Here is a 15,955-nt window from a genome sequence, read left to right as displayed (position 1 = left end):
CAAGCGCAGTCGCGGAGTACCGAGGCATCAGGCAAAGGTTGCCGTTTCGTTGCAACAAGACCAAGACCAGGAGGACCGCAAGATGGAGGTCATCGTGGAGCCCAAGACGGCGTCACCACCAGAGCTTTGTGCAGGCGAGGACCAACTTTAGTCAGGATAAGTGTACTGGATGTTCCCCTTCAAAATGGCCAATTGTTGGCGCCCTTCCCGCTCAATATTTGGGAAGAGGCCCAGGGCCATTGCTTATAAATAGGACCAACCACCCACAAGGATCGGGGTTCGGGTTCGAGGTAAAAGTAAGGTTAGAGACAGAGATCGAGGATCAAGGATCGGATCAAAATCAGAGAGAGAGAAGGGTGACTGAACTCCTCCTAGCAGTTCGCCCCCCCGGCAAAGAACAGACCCTCGTGAGGCTGTTCTTCCTTGTATAGTTCATCACCATCAGCCCAAGAGGCAATCCACCACACCACACACTGGAGTAGGGTATTACACCACAATGGTGGCCCGAACCAGTATAAACCCTGTGTCTCTTGTGTTGTTCTTTCCTTAGCTTAGATCTTAGCAAGGCGGAGGGGTGCAGGTAGGTAGGAGGAGAAATCTCCGCGCGCACCCTAGTGTTCGAACCTCAAGGGTCTGCCGGAACCCGAAATCCGACATTTGGCGCGCCAGGTAGGGGTGCGCCGGAATTCGTCTTCCACCACCCCGTTCTCCTCCGACCATCGCGCCCATGTCTGACGCTCGTTGGGCCCGCGCCGAGCGCCGGGCCGCTCTCGCTTCCCACGTCACCCAGACGGCTCCTGTCGGCGGGCGTCCTCGCCGTTCCCCGTCACCTGCTGTCAACGCCGCCACCGGCCCGGTGGGGGACGAGCAGCAAGCATCGTCTCAGCATTCGTCAGTGCGGCAAGATGGCCGCACCGCTACTCCCTCGCTCACCCCAGCTGGTTCTTCGTCCCGCGCGCTCCGCGCACCCATGGAGGCTCGAGCTGCGCTCATCGCGGCAAACGAGCTCCTGCGCTACCGTCCCGTCGACGACGTCTATGAAGAATGGCTTGACCGCGTCGCCGAGCTCATCCACGCCGCAGGGGGCTCTCCTGCGCCGTCCGTTCCGCTGCACCGCACCCCGCCCCGCGCGGGCGACGAGGCTCCGGCGGCGCCCCGGCCGCCTCCTCCTCAAGAAGGCACCATGGCTCCAAGGCGCGTGGCCCCTGGGCCGAACCCGCTCCGTCAGCTGCCAGCGCGGCAAGAGCAGAGCTGCCAAGAAGTCCCTGGCCCGCAAGAAGCTGCCAGGGCGCTCCCTGCTCCAGCACGTCGCGACCATGCTCCTGCTCCCGCACGCCAAGACCCCGCGCTGCTCCCAGCTGCAGCTCGTGGGGACTCCGCCTCCACGACAATTGGCACCTCCGGCCGGCCCCGCGCCTCCGCGGCCGACTCCCCGTCCCTGCCGGTCGCCGCTGTTGAGTATATGTGTTATGTGCATATTGTGTATTGGGCCCGCCTCCTAGTTCCTTGTATAGTTGAGGTCTGTGACCCACCTTTGTACATCATATATACGTGTTTATGCACGAAGAGCAATACATCGTGCAATTCACATATTCTACATGGTATCAGTTTTCGGGTTCCAACCCTAGCCTTCTGCCACCGCGCGCCTCCTCCATGCAGCCGCCGCCGCCCGCGTGCTTCCCGTGCCGGCCGCCGCCACTGCCCCTCAGCCGCCGCCGCCCTCGCGCCCCTTTGTGCCGGCCATTGCTGTTTTTCTCTCTGCCCAACCGCGCCGCTGTTATCTCTATGCCCAACGCGTCCGATCCCATCGCCCGCCAGCCACGTCCTATTGGAACTCCCGCTGCTTGCGTTGATTGGATCGCCGACGTCCACTGGCACGTACGAGCTAAAAGCAAGCAAGTAACCTGCTGGATGGATTCCCACGTATACTAGCACATGCACGTACAAGTCGCCGTAGAGATCAATCTTGCGGTCGCCAGTTGCACCCAATTCTGCCCACCAGCCGCTCCACGCGCAGCCTGGATCGCCCGACGCCGCCGCTTATCAGTTTTTAGGTTTTTCATTGCCGCCGCCGCGCACCTCCTTTGCGCCGTCACCGCCGCCGCCGCGCACCTCGTCTACGCCGTCACCGCCACCCCCAGCATCGGGCCAGCGATGGTGTCCACCGGCCCATCCGTCGCCGCATCTGCAGTCCCGCCACCGGCGCCCTACGGCGCGGCCCCGCCAGCCCGTCCCGACTTGCCGCATGGCTCAACTCTGCTACCCCCGCTGGGGTACGTCGCCGCCTCACCGTCGGCGCTCTCCGGCCAGTCCGTCGTCGCCCCACCGCCGGTGCCGACTCTTTCCGTCAACCTCTTGCTGTTGCGCGAGGCGTTCGACGCACCCGTGTACGGGCCTTCCGGGTACTGGTGGGGGTCGTTAGTAGGCCCTCAGGTTTTTCCGGCGGGTCATTCGGCCTACCCGGCACCACAGTCACAGCCCGGGCTGCTTCCCATACCGTCTGGAGAGTACCCACCGCCGCTGCCGAGCGGTGGCTACAGCCTCCCCATGGCGTCTCCGTCCCCCTCGTCGGCCCTGCCGTCGGCGCCCTGGGACTCGGTGCTCCTTCCCGCACTGCATGCCGCTCCTACGACGAACAACTACACCGGAGGTGATGATTGGTACATGGACACCGGGGCTACAGCTCACATGTTTGCTCATCCTGGTAATCTTGCCTCCTTCACTCCCGTCACCACTGACCGCCGCATCATTGTCGCCGACGGTTCCACACTCCCTATCATACATGTCGGGCACACTTCTTTTCCTTCTAATTCTATGCCTATTACCTTGTCTAACATACTTGTGTCACCTCATCTTATTAAGAACCTTGTTTCTGTTCGTCGTTTAACTCGTGAAAATCCTATTACTATTGAATTTGACAAGCTTGGGTTTTGTGTCAAAGACGCTCGAACCCGGATGATACTTCATCGATGTGACAGCCTCGACGAGCTCAATCTGGTGCATTCACCGTCCACCTCCACCATCGCACCGGTTGCTCTCTCCGCCGGCGTCGATCTCTGGCACGCTCGTTTGGGCCATCCCAACCCCGTCACACCCCGTCACACTTTTCTGTCGCAACACGGCACAGTTTTTCGTCTCACATGCCCGTATACTTCCCTGCAGAACGGTAGAGCCGAATGCGTCCTTCGCACTCTGAATGACTGCGTACGCACGCTCCTGTTCCATGCTAATGTGCCGCCTCGTTTCTGGGCGGACGCTCTTTCCACTTCTTCTCTTCTCCTGAACCTTCGCCCTTGCCGCCCATAGTGGAACTATGCACCTCACCATCTTCTCTTCCGTACGCTCCCATCTTATGATGGCTTGTGTATTTTCGGGTGCCTTTGCTATCCTAGCATTGCCGACTCCGCTCCTCACAAACTCGCACCTTGTTCTGTCGCTTGCATCTTCATCAGCTACCCCTCCAACTCCAAGGGATATCGGTGCTACAATCCCGTCTCCCACCGTGTGTTCACTTCCCGACACGTTTACTTTGATGAGCATGTGTTTCCATTTCACCAGGTACCCCCGGCTGTTCCTCCCTCCACCGGTGACGCGGGCTCCTCGACGCTTCTCCCAGGGCGCTCGCGCGCCTCTTTTGGCCCGCCCTGGCTTTGAGGCGCGCCGCCGCATGCGGCGCCTCCTACCGCCGTGGCATTGGCGCCCGTGGCCCCCGCGGTCCCCTCGGCGGCGGCCCCCCCGGCGCTTGTGGCCGGTCTGGTCACCCGCTCCTGTACGGGCATTTTCGCCCGAGGTCGCGCTACGCCTCGGATGACTACGTCCAAGCGGCATCCACCTCTGAGCTGTCGCCATTACCATCCTCCGTTCGGGCCGCTCTTCATGACCCGCTCTGGATGGCTACGATGCAAGAGGAGTTTGACGCCCTGTTGCGTAACCGGACATGGTAGCTTGTTCCCCGTCCCCGGCACGCTAACGTGATTACCTGGAAGTGGGTCTTTAAACACAAGCTCCGTCCTGATGGTACCCTCGATCGCTACAAAGCGCGCTGGGTCGTTGGTGCAGCTGAAGGCGTGCGTTGCAGAAATGACTCCTCATGAGCCGCCAGGACCCTGAGCCTCGGGAGGCTCTGAGGGCTCAGGAGGTTCCCTGAAGACCGTCTCCATCTCCTCCAGAACAGCGTGGTACCTAGCTTCCTGAGCCGCCAGGATACGTCGCATGCTGCACTGATAGGTCGACGCCACGCTTGGCAAGACGAAGGGCATACGAACGTAGCTGTGCGGCGGGCCCTTGGAGTGGCCCACATGCGAAGGCCAGAAATGCTCCTGAGATGCGGCCTTGTTGAGCCCTGGGACGTTGATGCAGACGCGCAGCCCAGCATCCTCGCCAGGATGAGGAGCTGCGCCTTGTGGGCGGCTGTCGCTGCGCATGGCTCTTGCTTCTTGCAATTCCTGGGTGGTCTTGGTGATGAACTCCTGGGCGGTGGGCACTCCTTGCCCTGTGCTCTCCTGAGGGTCGCGTGCCGCGAAGCACACCTCAAAGTGGTGCCCTAGCGCCACCCTTGTGAGGTTGGCAAGGTCTGAGGCCCTCCAGAAGAGAGCCCCTGAGCCCTGCCCGAGGAGGGCGCCGGGCGCACCTTCCTATGCGACGGAGGGAGGAGCCCCTGGAGCGGGCGCTGGTCCTGATGTGGCTTCTACCGCGACTCCGTCCTCCTGAGGTCCTGTGCGGCGTGACTGCTTCTTCTTGGGGATGGTCTCCAGAGGGCCTTCATTTCTGCTGTCGGGGTCGTCGATTGCAGCAGCTTGAAAGGCGCGCTCAAGGGAGCACACCGCATCTCTCTCTTCACATGGGACCGTGATGATTCCTCGCTTCCTGGCATCTTGAGAACATTGTAGCCGTGATGAGTGACTGCCATGAACTTGCCCAGGGCCGGATACCTGAGGATAGCATTGTACGGTAGGCGGATGTGCGCGACGTCGAAGTCGATGAGCTCGGTGCGGTAGTTCTTGCGCTCCCCCAAGGTGACAGGCAGGCAGACCTGCCCTATCGGCATGGTGGAGCCATCGGTCACTCCTGAGAAAGGCTTGGTGGGCTGGAGCTGCACATATGGCACTTGGAGGTTGTCGAAGGTGTCGATGGATAGAACGTTGAGCCCTGCGCCGCCATCGATCAGGGTCTTGGTGACCTGCACATTGCTGATGACTGGGGAACACAGCATAGGGAGGGTGCCAGCGCTGGCTGCACACTTGAGTTGATCCGCCGAGTTGAAAGTGATGGCGCATTGGGACCACCTGAGCGGGCGCGTGGCCTCGAGTTTGGGGAGCGCCGCATTCACCTCACGAGCAAACTGTTTGAAGATGCAATGAGAGGCTGGGGCCTGGGCGCCGCCCAAGATGCAGGCGATCACACACGGCTCCTGGAAGCCCCCAGCCCCCTCGTCCTAGTGGTGGTCGTCGTTCTTTCTTGGTGGCGGCAGCGGGGGAAGACCGGTGTTACCCTGGGGGCGATCCTCACGCGGCGGGTCCTCCAGGCGCCCTCACGAGGTTGGTCCTGCCAACGGTCCTCACAAGGTTGGTTGCGCCACTCCTGGCACGGGCCACGATCGTCCCAGCGTCCGCCTCCACGTCCTCCTCCGCGGCCGTAGCCCCAGTCGTTGCGCTCGGGGCATCGACCGTAGCGTCCTTCTCATATGGCTCTGAGCTCTTGACAGTCGCTGGTGTTGTGGGTGTTCAGGTTGTGGAAGGTGCAAAACGGTCGGCCGTTCTTGGATGACTCGGGCTGATCTCTGCCTCGCTTGATGTCGGGCTCCGCTGCGAGCACAGCTACCTCCTTGCGCTTCACATCCTTGGCCTTCTTCTCCTCCGCGCCCATGGCTGGCGGCTCAAGGAAAGAGAGGTGCCCCTCCTCAGCTCTTGCGCACCTGGTCGCCGGGTTGAACAGCTCTTGAGATGTGCAGAGCTCCTCGTGGATGGCGAGCTCTTCACATCTTGATGTCATGGACGCCGTCGGAGAACGCGGAGATGATGGCCTCGTCCGTGACCTTGGGGATCTTGAGGCGGGTGTTATTGAAGCGCTTGATGTATTTCTGGAGGGTCTCTCCTGGTTGCTTCCTGATGCGGCGTAGATCACCCGCGGCCGGAGGGCGGTCGCGAGTGCCCTAGAAGTTGGCGACGAAGCGGTCGCGCATCTCGTCCCAGGAGATCGAGCCGTGGTGCAGATTCAGGAGCCAAGAGCGAGCTCCATCCTTGAGAGCCATGGGAAACTAGTTCGCCATGACCTTTTCGTCACCATTGGCCGCTTCGATGCTCAGCTCATAGAGCTGCAGGAACTCCGCGGGGTCGGCGGTACCGTCGTAGCGAGGAGGCAAATCCGGCTTGAACTTGCCCGGCCAGGCGACGCTACGCAGCTCGGGAGTGAAGGCGCGACAGCCAGCCGTGGTTGCCGGGGCCCGCTTCGAAGGTGGAGCTTGGTCTTGACGAGGTGCGCGCTGCACCGCTGTGGGTGGTACGCGGTCTTGATGAGGTGGCGCGGGGAGCGCAGGTGCGGCTTCTCGTGGCCGTGGAATTTCTTGGCAGCTTCTCTCTTCGCGCACGGGCGCCGGGCGCGGTGGATCACGTCGCGGAGCAGCGCGCCTCAATGCCAAGGTGACATCTTGGGGCTGAGGTTGTGGAGGCGCGCCATGAGCCCCGTCTGCCATAGCTGGCTGAGGGGGAGGCAGAGAGTGGGACGGCGCCGGAGAGCCCCCTGCGGTGCGGAGGAGCTCGGTGACGCGTTTGAGCCACTCCTCTTAGAGGTCGTCGATGGGGCGTTAGCACAGGAGCTCATTCACTGCGAGGAGCGCGGCTCGTGCCTCCATGGGAGCTCGGTGTGCGTGAGACGAAGAACCGGCAGGGGTCAGTGATGGAGTGGCGGTGCGGCCGTCCTGCCGCACCGAAGGATGCAGCGAGGACGCCTGCTGCTTGTTTCCCGCCGGGGCGATGGTAGCGTTGGCGGCGGGGGATGGAGAACGGCAATGTGGCCCGTCGACGGGAGCCATCTGAGCGACACGGGCGGTGATGGCAACCCGACGCTCAGCTCAAGCATGGCGAGCGTCCGCCATGGAGACGACGGAGCGACGAACTGATGGAAGGGAGGCTATGGCGCATCCCTACCTGGCGCGCCAAATGTCGGATGTGGGGTTCGGGAAACCCTTAAGGTTCGAACACTAGGGTGCGCGCGAAGTCTTTTCCTCCCACCAATCTACGCCCTAGCTCGCTAAGATCTCACGGGCGAACTCGATGAACTCGCAACACAAAGAGATGCGAGGTTTATACTGGTTCGGGCCACCGTTGTGGTGTAATACCCTACTCCAGTGCGGTGGTGGTGGATTGCCTCTAGGGCTGATGATGAACAGTACAAGGGAAGAACAACCTCCTGAGGTTGAGGTGTTCTTGAGCTCGGTGAGCTTGTGTGTGGGTGGGTGGTCTGAATGATCCGTCCCTGAATGATCCGTCTTTGAATGATTCGTCCCTTGCTAAGGTGGTGGCTAGTCCTATTTATATTGGCCCTGGTCCTCTTCCCAAATATCAAGCGGGAAGGGAGCCAACAATGGCGGGCTAATTCGAAGGGGGGCAGCTAGTACGAGCTATCCTGACAAAAGTGGTCTTCGCATGTGAAAAGCTCTGTGGTGACGCCGTCTTGGGCTCCATGATGACCTCCGTCTTGCCATCCTCCTGGTCTTGGTCTGGTTGCACCGATATAGCAACCTTTGCTTGATGCCTCGGTACTCTTCGCCTACGCTGGCCTCCTTAGCACCAAAGAGGAAACAAGGACGCTGCGCGCGCTGGCGCCCGCCTGGCGCCCGCCTGGTGTTGTGCGTCATGGCTCTCGTCACGAGGGTCTCGTGAGGTTTGCCCCGCCTTGATATCTCCGCTCCTCGTGAGGTTTCCTGGCTAGGCTACTCCCGAGGAGGTCTTACGTCGTCCGCCTCGCGAGGCTTGGACCCTCGCGAGGGTCTTGGATGCTTTGCTGGTGAAGATGGGCCATACGGCCTGCTGGCTCAGCCACGCCGCGGGCCGCGGGCAGGCAAGTCTGGGGACCCCCATTCCCAGGACACCGACAGAGTTCGAAGGGTACAAGGCCAACGCCGGGACTAGGCACCCCGTTTCTTAATGCCGCTGCAGGTTCATGACCAAGACAATTTATATCTTTAGTTAGAACCGCAGCAACATATGATGTAATATAACCCTGTAGTACTTTTGAAATGATGCATGTTATTTTCCCGTTTGATCTCCCTTTGTATGTCCACCCTAAGTTAATCGGTTAGGTTCACCGGCGCGGAAACCCAGGCGGCCTCTTGAGGACGGATCCTCAATGGCCTGCTGGGTATGCTTGCTGCCAGGCAAACCACCTCACTGCTCTTGACGCGGCCGCTCAAGCTGTCGAGCGGACTCGAGACAGAACGAGAGCATTGCCAATCACAGAAGGTCACCATGCCGTTCTTGACGCAGCCGCTCGAACTGTTGAGCGGACTCGAAACAGAATGAGGGTGTTGCCAATAATGGTAGGGCCCCATTGCGTGCAGGTTTTTCATACACAGGGCAAGATCATCGAGGACGATAACCTTATATATAGAAAGGAATTACTCAAAGTTTTGCATGACTTAGCTTTTCTGCCGCTGCATGATCATTCGCCCCGTCCACCGAGGATGCCATTTGTTCGGTCGTCTTCTTGCTTGAAGTGACGACCACGATGAAGCCGTTGTTCAACCAGACCGGATTTTCACAACTGCGCACCCCCTACCTGGCACGCCAGAGATGTCGGTGGGAAACGACACCTATGGGGTCACTGGGATCCCTTCTACGGTTGGCGGGCGCAGGGTTCTGCAAAGAGCGGGTTTGGCGGTCAGCACACAAATCGTTTACCCAGGTTAGGACCGCGGAGACGCGTAAAACCCTAGTCCTGCTTTGATGTATATTTAGGTGTTCTTGTGTTCTTCAACTAGTTGCGGTGGCTCTATAGTCCAAAAGATCCGAATCCCCCTCCAGTACGCCTCGGGCCACCTTTTATAGACAAAAAGGGGTCGCCACAGTGATACACAGGAGGTGGAAAGGTGTACAAGGGCTGAGTCTATCCCCTGGCATCATCGGACAAACGCATTTAATGCGATGCCCTCTTGCTTTATTGGGGACGGCAAAAGAAGCTCGTCCCAGCTGTTGTCGTCTCGCCTGGCTCCGACGCACGTCCAAGCTGACGAGGCGTTGTAGCGCCACATTGGCTGGCTACTGGGCTGGCACGGTGGTGGAGCCTTCACGAAGATCTGCATGCCACCACGCAGGTGCTTGCTGAGTTGGTGTAGAGGCCGCGTGCTGCCACGCAGATGCCTGCCCAGCTGGTCGAGCTGGCAGCTGCATGGGAGCGGCGGTGGAGTCTTGGCAGACGCGGGCCTGGCTGCGGCCCCGCAGGCGTCCTCGGCAAGGGTCTTGTCGAGGGCCCGGGAAGGGTCTCTCTGTGGCACCACGGTCGTCCCCGACAAGGATCTTGCCGGGGGTCTCGTGGATCTCCTTGGCGAGGATCTCGCCAAGGATCGTCATCTTCTGGTTCTCATCTGATCTTATGTATCTATGATCTCTACAAAGATCTGCATGCCACCATGGAAGTTCCTCCCGAGCCTTGGTTCCAATATGGTGTTGGAACCCCTTGGGCTCAAGGGTGGCGTGCTCTGCTGGCGTCAGGCAAGTTGCCCCGGCAAGGATTTTACCGAGGCTATGGAAGCCACCCCGGCAAGGGTCTCGCCGGGGGAGTCCACATCGCCCTCTCGCTCTCTTTGAGCCTCTGGCCTTGGCGTTTCTTTGGTCGTCTTGTGCTCTGGCTTCCCTCCTCTACCCTACTTAGTGTGGCCGTGGGCGCGGCTCTGACTGCCCATGCACAAGTTGAGGGGTGTATAAGGAGAGCCCCTACTTGTGTACACTAACAGCTTTATTCTCCTTATTTTTGCCGTGTGGCATGCCATAACGTACGTGGGCAACGGCCAATAACAAGAGGGCATTTTTGGCATCAATCAATACATATGAGGAAACAATATCTCCACTATGGAGGACCCAAAATTTCGGGGCGGCGCGCCAGAACGCGTCACGAGAAAATGAAGTTCTTTCAAGTACCGCCACATAATGGACCGGTGTTCACTAAAACGGTCATAAGTTTGTCATTTGAGTCTGTTCCGGTCCCGCAAGTACTGAAAATGCTCGTGATGGGCGTGGAAATCTAGAAAATACTCCCTGCTTGCACAAGGAGCCCGGAGGACCATCAAATTCGGCCCCTAAGAAGGACTTTTTGCCCCTGAAAGTCAAAGAACATCGACTGCCCTTGCTTTTCACACAAGTTTCTGAACCAATTGGGACTCATTTGGAAGAGAATCCGAGAGATTATGGTGAATGTAAACATTAGTCCACCTGGTAAGGAGAAACGTTGGATTCTGCACACACTATATGATCCGAGGAATCCTGTTTGGTTGTAAATTCAAGAAAATACGACGACCTTAAGCCTTATTCTCCATGTTTTCGCCGTGTGGAATGTCGTAATGTACGTGGGTGACAGCCAATAACAAGAGGGCATTCCTGGCATCAATCAACACATATGTGGAAACAATATCTTCACTATGGAGGACACAAAATTTCAGGGCTGCGCGCCAGAACGCGTCACGAGAAAATGAAGTTCCTTCAAGGACCGCCATATAAAGGACCGGTGTACACTAAAACGGTCATAACTTTGTCATTCTGAGTCCGTTTCGGACCCACAAGTACTCAAAATGCTTGCGACGAGCGTGGGAATCTAGAAAATACTACTCTCTTGCACTAGGAGTCCCAAAGTACTATTAAATTCAGCCCCTAAGCATGACTTTTTGCCCTTGAAAGTCAATGAACATCGTTCGCCGCTGCTTTTCACACCAGTTTCTAAACCCATTGTCACGCATTTGGAAGAAAATCTAAGAGATTATAGTGAGTGTAAACATTCGTCTGCCTGGTAAGGACAAACGTTGCATTCTGCACATGTTATATGATCCGGGGAATCCTGTTTGGTTGTAAATTCAAGAAAATACAGCGACTATAAGCCTTATTCTCCTTGTTTTCTCCATGTGGCATGCCATAACGTACGTGGGCGACAGCAAATAACATGAGGGCATTCCTAGCATTGATCAATACAAATGTGTAAACTATATCTCCACTATGGATGACAAAAAATTTCATGGCGGCGCGCCAGAATGCGTCAAGGGAAAATGAAGTTCTTTCCAGAACCGCCATACAAAGGACCAATGTTCACTAAAACGGTCATAACTTTGTCATTCAGAGTCCGTTTCGGACCCACAAGTACACAAAATGCTCACGATAAGCATGGGAATCTAGAAAATACTCCCCGCTTACGTAAAGAGTCCCATAGGACCATCAAATTTGGCACCTAAGTAGGACTTTTTTCCCCTGAAAGCCAATGTACATCTTTCGTCGTTGCTTTTCACATGAGTTTCTGAACCCATTGGCACTCGTTTGGAGGAAAATCCGAGAGATTATGATGAGTGTAAACATTAGTCTGCCTGGTAAGGACAAACATTGCATTCTGCACATGGTATATGATCTGGGGAATCCTATTTGGTTGTAAATTCAAGAAAATAAGCCGACCTTAAGCCTTATTCTCCTCATTTTTCGCCGTGTGGCATGCCGCAACGTACATGCGCAGCAGCCAATAACGATAGGGCATTCCTGTCATCGATCAATACATATGTGGTAACAATATCTCCACTGTGGAGGACACAAAAATTTGGGGCAGCGCCAGAGCGCGTCATGGGAAAATGATGTTCTTTCAAGGACTGCCATATAAAGGACCGGTGTTCACTAAAACGGTCATAACTTTGTCATTTGGAGTCCGTTTCGGACCAACAAGTACTCAAAATGATCGCGATGAGCATGGGAATCTTGAAAATACTCCCCGCTTGCGCAAGGAGTCCCGAAGGACTGTGAAAATTCACCCTAAGTAGGACTTTTAGCCCCTGAAAATCAAAGAACATCATTCACCGCTTCTTTTCACACAAGCTTCTGAAACCATTGTCACTCGTTTGGAAGAATATCCGAGAGATTATGGCGAGTGTAAACATTAGTACACCTGGTAAGCACACATGTTGCATTCTGCACATGCTATATGATCCGACGAATCCTGTTTGGTTGTAAATTCAAGAAAATACAGATACCCTTAAGCCTTATTCTCCTTGTTTTCACCGTGTAGCATGTCGTAACGTACATGGGTGACAGCGAATAACAAGAGGGCATTCATGGCATTGATCAACACATATGTGGAAATAATATCTCCACTATGGAGGACACAAAATTTCGGGGCGGCGCACCAGAACCCGTCACCGGAAAATGAAGTTCTTTCAAGGACCGCCATATAAAGGACCGGTGTTCACTAAAATGATAATAACTTTGTCATTTGAGTCCGTTCCGGACCCGCAAGTACTCAAAATGCTCGTGACGGGCGTGGAAATCTAGAAAATACTCTCCGCTTGCACCAGGAGTCCCGGAGGACCATCAAATTCGGACCCGAAGCAGGACTTTTTGCCCCTGAAAGTCAAAGAACATCGACCGCCGCTGCTTTTCGCACAAGTTTCAAAACCGATTGGCACTCATTTGGAAGAGAATCCAAGAGATTATGGTGAGTGTAAACAATAGTCCACCTGGTAAGGACAAGCGTTGGATTCTGCACATGTTATATGATCCGAGGAATCCTATTCGGTTGCAAATTCAAGAAAATACAACGACCTTAAGCCTTAGTCTCCTTGTTTTCGCCGTGTGGTATGCCGTAACGTACGTGGGCGACAGCCAATAAAAAGAGGGCATTTCTGGCATTGATTAACACATATGTGGAAACAATATCTCCACTATGCAGGACACAAAATTTTGGGGCGGCGCGCCACAACGCGTCACGGGAAAATGAAGTTCTTTGAAGTGCCGCCATATAAAGGACCGATGTTCACTAAAACGATCATAACTTTGTCATTCGGAATCAGTTTTGGACCCACAAGTACTCAAAATGCTTGCGACGAGCGTGGGAATCTCGAAAATACTCCCCGCTTGCCCAAGGAGTTCTAAAGGACCGTCATATTTGGCCCCTAAGCAGGACTTTTTGCCCCTTAAAGTCTAAGAACATCGTTCGCCACTGCTTTTCACACAAGTTTCTGAACCCATTGGCACTCATTTGGAAGAAAATCCAAGAGATTATGGTGAGTGTAAACATCCATCCACCTGGTAAGGACAAACGTTGCATTATGTACATGTTATATGATCCGGGGAATCATGTTTAGTTGTAAATTCAAGAAAATATGGCGACTATAAGCCTTATTCTCCTTGTTTTCGCCGTGTGGCATGCCCTAATGTATACGGGCGACAGCCAATAACACGAGGGTATTCCTGGCATCGATAAATACATATGTGGATCCAATATCCCCACTATGGTGGACACAAAATTTCAGGGTGCGCGCTAGAACTTTTCACGGGAAAATGAAGATCTTCCAAGGACTGCCATATAAAGGACTCGTCTTCACTAAAACGGTCATAAGTTTGTCATTCGGAGTCCGTTTCGGCCCCACAAGTACTCAAAATGCTCACAATGAGATTGGGAATTGATAACCCAGAAGAATAGGGGATCAGTTGTAGCCTCTTTCAATAATTAAGAGCGTCGAACCCAACGAGGAGCTAAAGGTAGAACAAATATTCCCTCAAGTTCTATCGACCACCGATACAACTCTACACACGCTTAACATTTTCTTTACCTAGAACTATTATGAAACTAGATGTACTTTGTAGGTGTGATAGGATAGGTTTGCAAGATAGTAAAGAGAATGTAAATAAAAGCTAGGGGCTATTTAGATAAAGAAACAACTAAGTTAGTTTTAGTAGAGAGCTTTTTGTCATGAGAAAGTTATTTGTCCCCAGGCAATCGATATCTAGACCGGTAATAATTATTGCAATTTTATATGAGGGAGAGGCATAATCTAACATCCTTTCTCAGATCATATGCACTTATGATTCGAACTCTAGCAAGCATCTGCAACTACTAAAGATCATTAAGGTAAAACCCAACCATAGCATTAAAGTATCAAGTCCTCTTTATTCCCATACGCCATGACCCACTTATCCGTGTTTGTGTTTCAGTCACTCACGCAACGCAGACAATAAGCAAATCATGAACATATTGCAAATCCTACAGCGGGAATCCCTCATGCTTGCGTGACACGGAGAGCACCATAGGACAACACCAATAATAAAAATGCAACTCAAACCAATCATGATCATCAATTAAACCATAGGACAAAACGGATCTACTCAAACATCATAGCATAGTCATACATCATTGGGAAATAATATATAGCGTTGAGCACCATGTTTAAGTAGAGATTACAGCGGGGAGAATAGGTGTTACACCGCTGCATAGAGGGGGAGAGATTTGGTGATGACGGCGGCGAAGTTGTTGGTGTAGATTATCGTTGCGATGATGGCCCCAACGGCATTCTGGCGCCACCGGGAGAGGGGGGAAGAGCCCACCTTCTTCTTCTTCCTTGACCTTCCCACTAGATGGGAGAAGGGTTTCCCCTTCTGGTCCTTCGCTTCCATGGCGGTGGAGGAGCGGGATCCCCTCCGAGATTGGATCTCTCTCTCTGTTTCCTTCTGTTTTTGCGCTCCTTGTTTCTGGCCTTTCACCGTTTCTTATATTCCCGGAGATCTGTAACTATAATTGGGCTAAAATTTTAACACGATTTTTATCCGGATATTAGCTTTCTTGTGTCGGATGAATGGAACCAACCGCCTTACGGGGTGACCGCAAGGGCCCAGGGTGCGCCCTGCCCCCTGGGGCGCGCCCCTCACCCTTGTGGGGCCCTCGGGCATTGTCTCGCATTGATTCCACTTCCCAAAATTCACATATATTCCAAAAGAATCTTCGTAAGTTTTATCCCGTTTGGACTCTGTTTGATATGGATTTTCTACAAAACAAAACGCATGTAACAAACAGGAACTGGCACTGGGCACTGGATCAATATGTTAGTCCAAGAAGATCATATAAATTGTTGCCAATAGTATGTAAAAGTTGTAGAATATTAGCATGGAAAAATAAAAAATTATAGATACGACGGAGACAATCTTGATCATATAATCTAATCATGGCATAATATTAAGACACGAGTGATTCCAAGCAATAGTCTATCATTTGACATTAAGACTACAATACTTCAAGCATACTAATAAAGCAATCATGTCTTTCTCAAAATAACATGGCCAAAGAAAGTTAATCCTACAAAATCATATAGTATGGCTATGCTCCATCTTCATCACACAAAGTATTTCATCATGCACAACCCCGATGACAAGCCAAGCAATTGTTTCATACTTTTAATGTTCTCAAGCCTTTTCAACTTTCACGCAATACATGAGCGTGAGCCATGGATATAGCACTATAGGTGGAATAGAATATGATGGTTGGGTGGTGTGGAGAAGACAAAAAGGAAGAAAGTCTCACATCGACGTGGCTAATCAACGGGCTATGGAGATGCCCATCAATTAATGTCAATGCGAGGAGTAGGGATTGCCATGCAACGGATGCACTAAGAGCTATAAGTGTATGAAAAGCTCAAACTGAAAAACTAAGTGGGTGTGCATCCAACTTGCTTTCTCATGAAGACCTCGAGAATTTGAGGAAGCCCATCATCGGAATATACAAGCCAAGTTCTATAATGAAAATTCCCACTAGTATATGAAAGTGATAACTCAAGAGACTCTCAATATGAAGAAAATGGTGCTACTCTAAACCACAAGTGTGGTAAAAGGATAGTAGCACTGTCCCTTCTCTCTTTTTATCTCATTTTTTGTTTTCTCATTTTTTTAGGCTCTCTCTTTTTTTTTGCCTTTTTTAACTTTTTTTGTTTTGTCCGGAGTCTCATCCC

The sequence above is a fragment of the Triticum urartu genome, chromosome 7, assembly GCF_003073215.2.
Source record: "Triticum urartu cultivar G1812 chromosome 7, Tu2.1, whole genome shotgun sequence".
NCBI classification, from domain to species: domain Eukaryota; kingdom Viridiplantae; phylum Streptophyta; class Magnoliopsida; order Poales; family Poaceae; genus Triticum; species Triticum urartu.
Note: the sequence above shows the minus strand (reverse complement) of the source record.